The sequence below is a fragment of the Haematobia irritans genome, chromosome 3 (assembly GCF_050003625.1).
Source record: "Haematobia irritans isolate KBUSLIRL chromosome 3, ASM5000362v1, whole genome shotgun sequence".
Taxonomy (NCBI): domain Eukaryota; kingdom Metazoa; phylum Arthropoda; class Insecta; order Diptera; family Muscidae; genus Haematobia; species Haematobia irritans.
In genome coordinates, this window is record NC_134399.1 from 78,687,011 (window position 1) to 78,700,372 (window position 13,362).

A 13,362-nucleotide genomic window follows, 5' to 3' on the forward strand; every position below is an offset into this window, starting at 1 on the left:
AGGCCAATTTTTTGCTCCGATTTAGTTGAAATTTTGCACAAGGAGTAGATTTAGCATTGTAGCTATGTGTGCCACATTTGGTTGAAATCGATTCAGATTTAGATATAGCTCCCATATATATCTTTCGCCCGATATGCACTTATATGGACCCAGAAGCCAGAGTTTTATCCCGATTATCTTGAAATTTTGCGCAAGGAGCACAATTGGTAATAAAGTCATGTGTGCCAAATTTGATTGAAATCGGTTCAGATTTAGATATAGCTCCCATATATATTTTTCGCCCGATATGGACTTATATGGCCCCAGAAGCCCGAGTTTTGGCCCAATTTGCTTAAAATTTTGCACAGGGAGTAGATTTAGCATTCTAGCTATGCGTGCCAAATTTGATTGAAATCGGTTCAGATTTATATATAGCTCCCATATATAGCTTTCGCCCGATTTACTTTCATATGACCACAGAGGCCAATTTTTTGCTCCGATTTAGTTGAAATTTTGCACATGGAGTAGAATTAGCATTGTAGCTATGCCTGCCAAATTTGGTTGAAATCGGTTAAGATTTAGATATAGCTCCCATATATATGTTTTTCTGATTTCGACAAAAATGGTCAAAATACCAACATTTTCCTTTTAAAATCGCCACTGCTTAGTCGAAAAGTTGTAAAACTGACTCTAATTTTCCTAAACTTGTAATACATATATATCGAGCGATAAATCATAAATAAACTTTTGCGAAGTTTCCTTAAAATTGCTTCGGATTTAAATGTTTCCCATATTTATACCCTGCTCCACACTGTGGAACAGGGTATTATAAGTTAGTGCATATGTTTGCAACACCCAGAAAGAGACGAGATAGACATATGGTGTCTTTGGCAAAAATGCTCAGGGTGGGTTCCTGAGTCGATATAGCGATGTCCGTCTGTCCGTCTGTCCGTCTGTCCGTCTGTCCGTCTGTCCGTGAACACATTTTTGTAATCAAAGTCTAGGTCGCAGTTTTAGTCCAATCGACTTCAAATTTGGCACAAGTATGTGTTTTGGCTCAGAATAGATCCCTATTGATTTTGGAAGAAATCGGTTCAGATTTAGATATAGCTCCCATATATATATTTTGCCCGATATGGACTTATATGGCCCCAGAAGCCAGAGTTTAACCCTAATTTGCTTAAAATTTTGCACAAAAAGAACAATTAGTACTATAGTCAAGTGTGTCAAATTTTATTGAAATCGGTTCAGATTTAGATATAGCTCCCATATATATCTTTCGCCCGATATGCACTAATATGGACCCAGCAGCCAGAGTTTTATACCGATTTGCTTGAAATTTTGTATTAGCATAACACTTAGTAGTATAGTCAAGTGTGCAAAATTTGATTGAAATCGGTTCAGATTTAGATATAGCTCCCATATATATCTTTCGCCCGATATGGACTTATATGGCCCCAGAAGCCAGATTTTTGGCCGAATTTGGTTGAAATTTTGCACTAGGAGTACAATTAGTAGTATAGTCAAGTGTGCAAAATTTGATTGAAATCGGTTGAGATTTAGATATAGCTCCCATATATATCTTTCGCCCGATATGGACTAATATGGACTAATATGGTCCTAAAAGCTAGAGTTTTGACCCAATTTGGTTGAAATTTTGCACAGGGAGTAAATTTAGCATTCTAGCTATGCGTGCCAAATTTGATTGAAATCGGTTCAGATTTATATATAGCTCCCATATATAGCTTTCGCCCGATTTACACTCATATGACCACAGAGGCCAATTTTTTGCTCCGATTTAGTTGAAATTTTGCACAAGGAGTAGATTTAGCATTGTAGCTATGTGTGCCACATTTGGTTGAAATCGATTCAGATTTAGATATAGCTCCCATATATATCTTTCGCCCGATATGCACTTATATGGACCCAGAAGCCAGAGTTTTATCCCGATTATCTTGAAATTTTGCGCAAGGAGCACAATTGGTAATAAAGTCATGTGTGCCAAATTTGATTGAAATCGGTTCAGATTTAGATATAGCTCCCATATATATTTTTCGCCCGATATGGACTTATATGGCCCCAGAAGCCCGAGTTTTGGCCCAATTTGCTTAAAATTTTGCACAGGGAGTAGATTTAGCATTCTAGCTATGCGTGCCAAATTTGATTGAAATCGGTTCAGATTTATATATAGCTCCCATATATAGCTTTCGCCCGATTTACTTTCATATGACCACAGAGGCCAATTTTTTGCTCCGATTTAGTTGAAATTTTGCACATGGAGTAGAATTAGCATTGTAGCTATGCCTGCCAAATTTGGTTGAAATCGGTTAAGATTTAGATATAGCTCCCATATATATGTTTTTCTGATTTCGACAAAAATGGTCAAAATACCAACATTTTCCTTTTAAAATCGCCACTGCTTAGTCGAAAAGTTGTAAAACTGACTCTAATTTTCCTAAACTTGTAATACATATATATCGAGCGATAAATCATAAATAAACTTTTGCGAAGTTTCCTTAAAATTGCTTCGGATTTAAATGTTTCCCATATTTTTTTACTAAAATTGTATTCCACCCTAGTGCATTAGCCAACTTAAATTTTGAGTCTATAGATTTTGTAAAAGTCTATCAAATTCTGTCCAAATCAAGTGATATTTAAATGTATGTATTTGGAACGAACCTTTATATAGCACCCAACACATTTGACGGATGTGATATGGTATCGAAAATTTAGATCTACAAAGTGGTGCAGGGTATAATATAGTCGGCCCCGCCCGACTTTAGACTTTCCTTACTTGTTTTTTACTAAAATTGTGTTCCACCCTAGTGCATTAGCCAACTTAAATTTTGAGTCTATAGATTTTGTAAAAGTCTATCAAATTCTGTCCAAATCAAGTGATATTTAAATGTATGTATTTGGAACGAACCTTTATATAGCACCCAACACATTTGACGGATGTGATATGGTATCGAAAATTTAGATCTACAAAGTGGTGCAGGGTATAATATAGTCGGCCCCGCCCGACTTTAGACTTTCCTTACTTGTTTAATAATGGGCTCAATATTAGTGGCATACTAACTCCGTAGGTGCAATATCAACACAGCCAGTGTTGCTAGAAGTAGGGGAAATTCCCTATATGTACGGTTTTTCTAATATTTAGCGTCTTGTAGGGACGTATGGCCACAACATAGGACATTTTCACTCAACACAATTTGCAATAATTTTTACATTTTGGTGGCTCTAGAGGAGGAAATTAGAAGCCGGCAAGGCTTGATCTTTAACAATGTGTGGTAACAACAGTTACCACTCGTGCCAAAAAAATCTAACAAAATTTGAAGATTACCACAAATTACCACAAATCTATCAAACAAATATTTCGATAGAAATTGTTGTCAAAACTTTATTCCTGTAGAAAATTTTGTCAACATTTTATTTCTATAGAAAATTTTGTCAAAATTGTATTTCTATAGAAATTTTTTTCAAAATATTATTTCTATAAAAAAATTTCTCAAAATTTTATTTTTATAGAATTTATTGTCAAAATTTTATTTCTATAGAAAAATTTCTCACGAAAATTTGTTTATAGAAACTTTTTCCAAAATTTTATTTTTATAGAGATTTAACAAAAAAAACTATTTTGGGTAGAATTGTACCAACTGTGGCAACCGTGGTGGTAATACAAATTTATATTCTAAGTTATATACGTTGCATATTCATGTTTTAAGATAATAAAGTACTTAGAACCATTTTTGTTTTGTAAAATTTGTTTAAATTTAACGAAAAATATTGTAGGGAAAATTGTTTGGGAATAAATGAGAAAGTAGGGAACTTGTTTTGTCCTTGTAGGGTAAACCGTGGCAACACTGACTATGAGCTATAGTCAGATTGAAACAAAGCACCCATAAACATGTACCCCTTAATTTTCTTAAATATGCAACTGCGGTTTTTCTCCCATACCTATATCAATGTTACCCCACAATTGCTTATGTTTACTAATTCAGAAAGGGTGGTTTAGGGTATGATATAGTTGGCCCCGCCCGACTTTCTACTTTACTTACTTGTTATTTATGTTATTTATTCAATTTTTTCTGTTTTGTTTTTTTTTTCTTCAGGAGTAAAAATCGTCTTTAAAATAAAGTTTTGAAAAACAACTCATATTTAAAAAAAACAAGTAAGGAAAGTCTAAAGTCGGGCGGGGCCGACTATATTATACCCTGCACCACTTTGTAGATCTAAATTTTCGATACCATATCACATCCGTCAAATGTGTTGGGTGCTATATAAAGGTTCGTTCCAAATACATACATTTAAATATCACTTGATTTGGACAGAATTTGATAGACTTTTACAAAATCTATAGACTCAAAATTTAAGTTGGCTAATGCACTAGGGTGGAACACAATTTTAGTAAAAAACTATGGGAAACATTTAAATCCGAAGCAATTTTAAGGAAACTTCGCAAAAGTTTATTTATGATTTATCGCTCGATATATATGTATTACAAGTTTAGGAAAATTAGAGTCAGTTTTACAACTTTTCGACTAAGCAGTGGCGATTTTAAAAGGAAAATGTTGGTATTTTGACCATTTTTGTCGAAATCAGAAAAACATATATATGGGAGCTATATCTAAATCTTAACCGATTTCAACCAAATTTGGCAGGCATAGCTACAATGCTAATTCTACTCCATGTGCAAAATTTCAACTAAATCGGAGCAAAAAATTGGCCTCTGTGGTCATATGAAAGTAAATCGGGCGAAAGCTATATATGGGAGCTATATATAAATCTGAACCGATTTCAATCAAATTTGGCACGCATAGCTAGAATGCTAAATCTACTCCCTGTGCAAAATTTTAAGCAAATTGGGCCAAAACTCGGGCTTCTGGGGCCATATAAGTCCATATCGGGCGAAAAATATATATGGGAGCTATATCTAAATCTGAACCGATTTCAATCAAATTTGGCACACATGACTTTATTACCAATTGTGCTCCTTGCGCAAAATTTCAAGATAATCGGGATAAAACTCTGGCTTCTGGGTCCATATAAGTGCATATCGGGCGAAAGATATATATGGGAGCTATATCTAAATCTGAATCGATTTCAACCAAATGTGGCACACATAGCTACAATGCTAAATCTACTCCTTGTGCAAAATTTCAACTAAATCGGAGCAAAAAATTGGCCTCTGTGGTCATATGAGTGTAAATCGGGCGAAAGCTATATATGGGAGCTATATATAAATCTGAACCGATTTCAATCAAATTTGGCACGCATAGCTAGAATGCTAAATTTACTCCCTGTGCAAAATTTCAACCAAATTGGGTCAAAACTCTAGCTTTTAGGACCATATTAGTCCATATTAGTCCATATCGGGCGAAAGATATATATGGGAGCTATATCTAAATCTCAACCGATTTCAATCAAATTTTGCACACTTGACTATACTACTAATTGTACTCCTAGTGCAAAATTTCAACCAAATTCGGCCAAAAATCTGGCTTCTGGGGCCATATAAGTCCATATCGGGCGAAAGATATATATGGGAGCTATATCTAAATCTGAACCGATTTCAATCAAATTTTGCACACTTGACTATACTACTAAGTGTTATGCTAATACAAAATTTCAAGCAAATCGGTATAAAACTCTGGCTGCTGGGTCCATATTAGTGCATATCGGGCGAAAGATATATATGGGAGCTATATCTAAATCTGAACCGATTTCAATAAAATTTGACACACTTGACTATAGTACTAATTGTTCTTTTTGTGCAAAATTTTAAGCAAATTAGGGTTAAACTCTGGCTTCTGGGGCCATATAAGTCCATATCGGGCAAAATATATATATGGGAGCTATATCTAAATCTGAACCGATTTCTTCCAAAATCAATAGGGATCTATTCTGAGCCAAAACACATACTTGTGCCAAATTTGAAGTCGATTGGACTAAAACTGCGACCTAGACTTTGATTACAAAAATGTGTTCACGGACAGACGGACAGACGGACAGACGGACAGACGGACATCGCTATATCGACTCAGGAACCCACCCTGAGCATTTTTGCCAAAGACACCATATGTCTATCTCGTCTCTTTCTGGGTGTTGCAAACATATGCACTAACTTATAATACCCTGTTCCACAGTGTGGAGCAGGGTATAAAAATTTGTTTTGTTGTCAAGATGCAAAAAGACAACAAATTTAAAGACAATTTCATTCATTTTGAAGAATTTTTCACAATTGTTAAAGACAAGTTGACCTTAATCAAACAAAATTTTCTTTCATTTTCAGACACCCACTTTTATCGTTTATCGTCTTTAGAACAAGGAGACAAATTTTATATCAGAGAAATGCGTCGTCTATTCTAAACAAAACACGATTTGGCATTTGAAGGACATGAAATCTATGGCCTCACGACAATATTTCTTTCAGTGTAGATTGTCATTGCCAATAGTTAGGATTTCAAAGCCCCAGATGCGAAAATTTTGCTTTTTACGATTATTAACAAAAAGCGATTTGAATTTATCATACGCTAATTAAAACCATCTGGCAGCACTCAATACGAATAGTACTGCTTCTAGTTGCCAAATAGATTTTTTGGTATTTATATCTTCCCTTCTAGTCTTCATTTGTATTCTTTTTTTTTGTTTGTTGGTGATCCTCACCACTCATAGTTTTGTTCGTCGTGGCTATAGGCTTTGGTATCTTTGTAAGATTGGACCATTGCCGCTTTATTTTATTTTGCGTTCATGACCCAACAAGAGCTCAATAGTATTGCCATAAATTATGCTAAAGTTATGAGGGAGAATCTCCCAGTTCGCATATTCCAACCCAGCACCACAAATAGCACAAAAAAAGAACAACAGCCAACGGAATCCAATGAAGCAACGTGCATCAAAAAGAGGATACCACCAAAGAATCTGCCGATCGTTCGCGTCCATCGTCCATTCAACTGCCTATGCAGTCAGTCACTCCACCACCCCATACCACCAGTCAACTAACCCACAAGGCAGCCTCATCATCAATGGCCCCTTAACAATAAATAAGTTTTATTTCTTTAATTTGCTAAAATCATGAAAATCCAATGAAAATCGTGATCGTTGATAATATGGAATTGTTTACGAGTTGAGGCCAACTTTTCCTTAGCCATATATCTTTGCTAAATTCTTTTTCGAACTCTACTTTTTTTCGCCAATCTCTAACAGGAAATAATATGGAATGGTAAATTAATATGAAGTGTTTCCTCTAAATATTGAATGAAATAATCGAATGATGTTTTATTATAATAGTATTAGATATCCTTCATTAATGGAGTTAAGGTAGATCAAAGATTTCGTTTTTGTGATAAAATAGTGGGAAATGTTCCATCTTCATGGATGTTAAATTCTCACTTAAAATGAAATTTAATTGAACCAAATGATTTCGATCCAAAAATCTTTTGGGCTGTAATACAAATGCCCATATGCAAAACAATTTATTGGTAGTTTATTAAATGAATTTCTATGGTAAATGTAGGCTTGAATTTTTCTATAACTTTTTTTTGTATATGGGTGAAAGAGTTTAAGGAAATCACACTTTTATATACTGGAGGCTACATTAGGTAAACCTGGAGATTGGATTATATGGGGGCTACAGATATATTGCCAAGTTAAGTGTAATACCTAAACTGTTTGAGCTTTTGGTAACTAGGAGAATTTCGTGCTCCCTTTCTAATATTATATCAGGATGCCAACATGGTTTTATGAGAGGTAAGTCTACTGTGACTAATATACTTGAATTTGTTGGTCGTGTGTTCGAATCATTCTCTCAAAGACGTCAGCTGCATGTAATCTATACGGATTTTAGCAAGGCGTTCGACATGGTGAATCATAGGCTGCTATTGTACAAATTAGATGTTTTGGGATATCCACCTATTCTTCTCCGCTGGATCGATTCCTACTTGCATGGTAGAACTCAGAGAGTTGCATTTAGAGATAGTTTATCTATGCTTATACGTGTGACATCTGGAGTGGCTACCTTGGCACTTAGGACCGGTTCTGTTTAACCTATATTTGAACGATCTTCCGTCGGTTATCGTATCATCGAGGATACTGATGTACGCAGATGATGTTAAGCTGTTTCTTTCATTTGATAATGCTAGTGATTCTGTACTTCTTCAGGAGGACATTGACAAGTTTGCAGATTGGTGTGCTTCTAATTGTATGTTACTCAATCTTGTGAAGTGTAAGAAGATGACTTTTTCTCGTAGAGTTTGCTGACAGACTGAGTACTAACAGGTTGGCTGATAAGTCCCCGGTCTAACAAAGAAAAACACATTTTTTTGTCAAAATTAGTTTTTATTATTCAACATAGTACCCTTCAAGAGCGATACAAGGTTATAACGATCTTCCAATTTTTTGATACAATTTTGGTAGTACTCCTTCGGTTTTTCCTCAAAATAGGCCTCAGTTTCGGCGATCACTTCTTCATTGCAGCCAAATTTTTTCCCTGCGAGCATCCTTTTGAGGTCTGAGAACAAGAAAAAGTCGCTGGGGGACAGATCTGGAGAATACGGTGGGTGGGGAAGCAATTCGAAGCCCAATTCATGAATTTTTGCCATCGTTCTCAATGACTTGTGGCACGGTGCGTTGTCTTGGTGGAACAACACTTTTTTCTTCTTCATATGGGGCCGTTTTGTCGCGATTTCGACCTTGAAATGCTCCAATAACGCCATCTAATAGTCACTGTTGATGGTTTCCCCCTTTAATCGATAAAAATTATTCCATGCGCATCCCAAAAAACAGAGGCCATTACTTTGCCAGTGGACTTTTGAGTCTTCGGAGACGGTTCACCGGTCGCTGTCCACTAAGCCGACTGTCGATTGGACTCAGGAGTGTAGTGATGGAGCCACGTTTCATCCGTGTATTACGAGTTAACAGCTGCAAACACCGCTCAGAATCATCAACACGTTGTTGTTTTTGGTCAAATGTGAGCTCGCGCGGCACCCATTTTGCACAGAGCTTCCGCATATCAAAATATTGATGAATGATATGACCAACACGTTCCTTTGATATGTTTAAGGCCTCTGCTATCTCGATCAACTTCATTTTACGGTCATTCAAAATCATTTTGTGGATTTTTTTGATGTTTTCGTCGGTAACCATCTCTTTCGGGCGTCCATTACGTTCACCGTCTTTCGTGCTCATTTCACCACGCTTGAATTTTGCATACCAATCAATTATTGTTGATTTCCCTGTAGCAGAGTCCGGAAACTCATTATCAAGCCAAGTTTTTTCTTCCACTGTATTTTTTCCCTTCAGAAAACCGTATTTTATCAAAACACGAAATTCCTTTTTTCCATTTTTTCACAATAACAAAAGTTGCTTCACAAAAGACGCTCTATCTCACAAACTAATTGACTTACAGACGTCAAATTTTGACACGAATCATTTGAAGGTTGGTACTATATAAAAATAATATGCATTTAATACTAGCGACGCCATCTATGTGTCAGACCGGGGACTTATCAGCCAACCTGTTATGTTGGGAATTATAGGCTTGAGAATGTGCTTAGATTTAATGATTTAGGTGCACGCTCACAAAAAATCGCTTCTGTAACATATACTCCCAAACATATTTTGCTTCAAGCATATACATTTTTGGGTATTGCCCAAACATTTATATGTTTGATCTCTTCCAATATATAATATGTTTGAAAGCATATTGGTCTAAACAATATATGTTTGGGTAGTCAATTTCCAAACATTTTGTATTTTTGCATCCAAATTCAATAATGTTGTCTTCCAAAAAACAATATGTTATTATGTGAACATATAATATGTTTGGAAGCATTTTGCACCCAAAAATATTATATGCTTAAAAAAATTCTCCCAAACAATATTGTGCTCAAAATTTTATTTATTTATTTATATATTTACAATCATAATGAATTATGAAAATAAACAGGTAATATAGGTGCTAACAACATAGGTTTTCGACCTGAATGCTCAAAATTTTGTTTTTGCCTAATTGTATATTCCCTCACATCTTTCTCACTTCCACGAGATTTTTTAGTTCTTAGCACCTTTTTCTGTAATACAAACATTGTAGAAGAAATTATTCAATTTTATGATTTTTTTATTTTAATTTTACCTTTTGCCGGACGGGGATTCGAACAGCGGACCACACAGTTTGTAAGGATCAAAGAAGTAGCGGATCAATTGCCCATGGAAAAATAAAATGTTAATTTTGTAATAACAAGCAACAACCACCAACTTAATTCAATATCGCTCCCTGTTAAATAGCGCTCCAATCTACTAAACACATATATGTTTATAGGCTATTTCTAAATTAATATATGTTTGCATTCAAGCATATTATATTTACAAACATTTTATGTCCCAAACATAATATGTTCTAACATATTAACATATATGTCCCAAACATGTTATGCTAGTTTATGAACATTATATGCTTGCACTCAAAAATATTGTGTTTAAAAATTTGTGTTCCAAACATATAATGTTTATAGCCAAACATATGAAAAACAGTCTTTTTCAACCGTGTGTATTGTTTGATTCTAGGCTTGACTTTGGTCCTCATATTGAGGGATGTGTCAATAAGGCAACTGGTGTTTTTTGGTTTCATTAAGAGATGGTCTAAGAAATTTGTTGATCCTTATCTTACGAAGAGGCTCTTTACGACTCTAGTTAGACCGATATTAGAGTATGCGTGTGTTATCTGGTCACCGAGTTATCGTTGTTCTATTGATCGTATTGAATCTTTACGGAAGCAGTTTCTTATTTTTGTTTTGAGGGGGCTTGGCTGGAATAATTTATACAATTTGCCTCTATATTCAAGTCGTCTTATGTTAATTGATCTTCCATCTCTGGAACGTAGACGGTTTATGTACGGTACCACATTGTGTTTCTCACTAAACTTATTAATGGAGATACTGATTCACACTACTTGACATCGAGAATTTACTACAATGTTCCAAATCGTATAACTAGGAACTTTGTATTCTTAACTGAACTGAATTTTGCAGACATGACTATGAATTATTTAATCCCCTTAATGTTTTGTGTAAAAACTTTAATTCGGTCTATTCATTGATTTCTTTAACCGATCCGATTCCTGCCATCAAGGAAATTATTCTTAATTTTTAACAACAGAGTTTCTGATCCAAGGGTTGTTGCCTTCTAAATTTCCAGCTGTATTATAAAAAATTGTTGATTCTGCTCATCCAATTGCTGTTTCTATTATGTGGTAATTCCGAAACAGCTGTACATCCAACCATCTTGCAGTCTATAGGGCTTTGCCCAAATAAATTTGACAAGCATACTTTTTCTGTTGGTTAAGCTACACTTGTTTAGTCAATGCATGGTTTTAAGCTGAAATCAAAAACAACAATAATGATTGAAGAGAAACCAACAATAACAAACAAAACGAAAATAATTATGTCTAATAAATTTTCTGGAACTTGTCGAAAATTATTTATTTATTTTTGTGAAATCGGCGTGACATCTGCGTTTCTAATACAATTTAGTTAAAATTAACTAAAATTTTATTTACTGGTGGGTTCACTGTTTTTTTTTTCAGTGTATAGGCCGATCCATCGGTTTGATTTATTAGAAATTCTCATCTGATTTTCCTGAAAGTTTAAACCTAGATGTATTTTAGACACGCAAATAGATGAACAGAATAATTTAGTTTAGTGAGTTCTTCATGACATCGAAGCCGCAATTTTTATTGCGACTTGACTGTAATCCTAAATCTAAAGAAATTTCAGGTCCATCAAAGACCTTTTTATGGTATAGCCACCATACACTCAAAAAAAACTGTGAACCCACCGGAAAGGAAAATGTTGCTTAATTTTAGAAAAATAAAAAAAAAATAAAAAAACTGGATTACAAACACAGATGCCACGCCGATCATTTGTTTTACAAAATTTCTAAGCTTGAAGGACAAAATTGGAGTTCAAAATTGCAAAACTGTCTTTAGTACCATAAGAAGTTTATGATGGGCGCATTATTAGTAAAATTTAAAAATTTTAAGAAATTGGTAGATTTTGGGATAAAATTTTTAGGGTTCATTTGTGTATAATTCTCCCCCTTTTTAAGTTTCTTTAACTAGCGTACAAACAATTTATTAAAGCCAAGAAAACTTTCTCAAAACATAAAATTCTATGAACTTAAATAGATTTAATTTAGTTTTAGTGACATATAGGGTTCATTTTTTTTTTGAGTGTTAGGCACCGTTATATTCATCCAAATTTGCCTGAAATGTTATGCGCTTTACAGACTATCAGCTATTCGAATGTCGGTGTTTGTAAAGAATCTTACAGTGTGTCGGATCGATACGACTTGTCGGCGATGACTAAATAATCGGAAAATGTGTTATCGATCCCATAAACATGCAGCAGTATCGATTATGCCTTCGGACTTAACTTATAATGTGCACAATATATGGGATATGTTCGACACGAGCACTGTCTTCCGGAACTGATAGTATGTAAAGCGCATTAAACACAATATTGGTTTGAACCCACAAATTCATCCAAATTGGCCAGAAATTTTAAACAGTAACACTTACGCTTGTCGATGGCAAGGTATCTTAAAATTTGTTCACGTTGTCTTCTACAATGTCAATTAGTCCCTATGGGGTATATGTTAGACAAAACAAGTATATACGGTCGTAAGTTCGGCCAGGCCAAATCTTATGTACCCTCCACCATGGATTGCGTTGAAACTTGTGGTAATACTTGCCGATGGCAAGGCATCTTAAAAATTCTTAATATCGTCTTCTCAATTGTAAGTTAGTCCATACGTGGTATATATTAGACAAAAAAACAGGTTAAATCGGTATATAATTCAGTTCTTGACCGGTATATTTAGGGAAGTATACAAATAATTACGAACGGATATGAAGTTTTGTCCGGCAATTAGAGATCCAAAAATGCAATATGGGGATCGCTCTATATGGGGGCTATATACAATTATGAACCGATATGGACCAATTTTTGTGTGATTGGGGATGGGTTTATCCGGGGGCTATATCTAAGTATAGACCGATATGGACCAATTTTGGCATGGTTGTAAGCGGTCATATACTAGCACAATGTACCAAATTTCAACCGAGGCTCCAGAGGTCAAATCTGGGTTTATATAGGGGCTATATATAATAATCGATCGATAAGCACCAATTTTTGCACGGTTGTTAAAGACCATATACTAACATGACGTACCAAATTTCAACCGAATCGGATGAAATTTGCTCCTCCAAAAGGCTCCGGAGGTCAAATCTGGGTATCTGTTTATATTGGGGCTATATTTAAGCATGGACCGATATGGATCAATTTTTACATGGGGTTTAGAGACCATATACCAACACCACGTACCTAA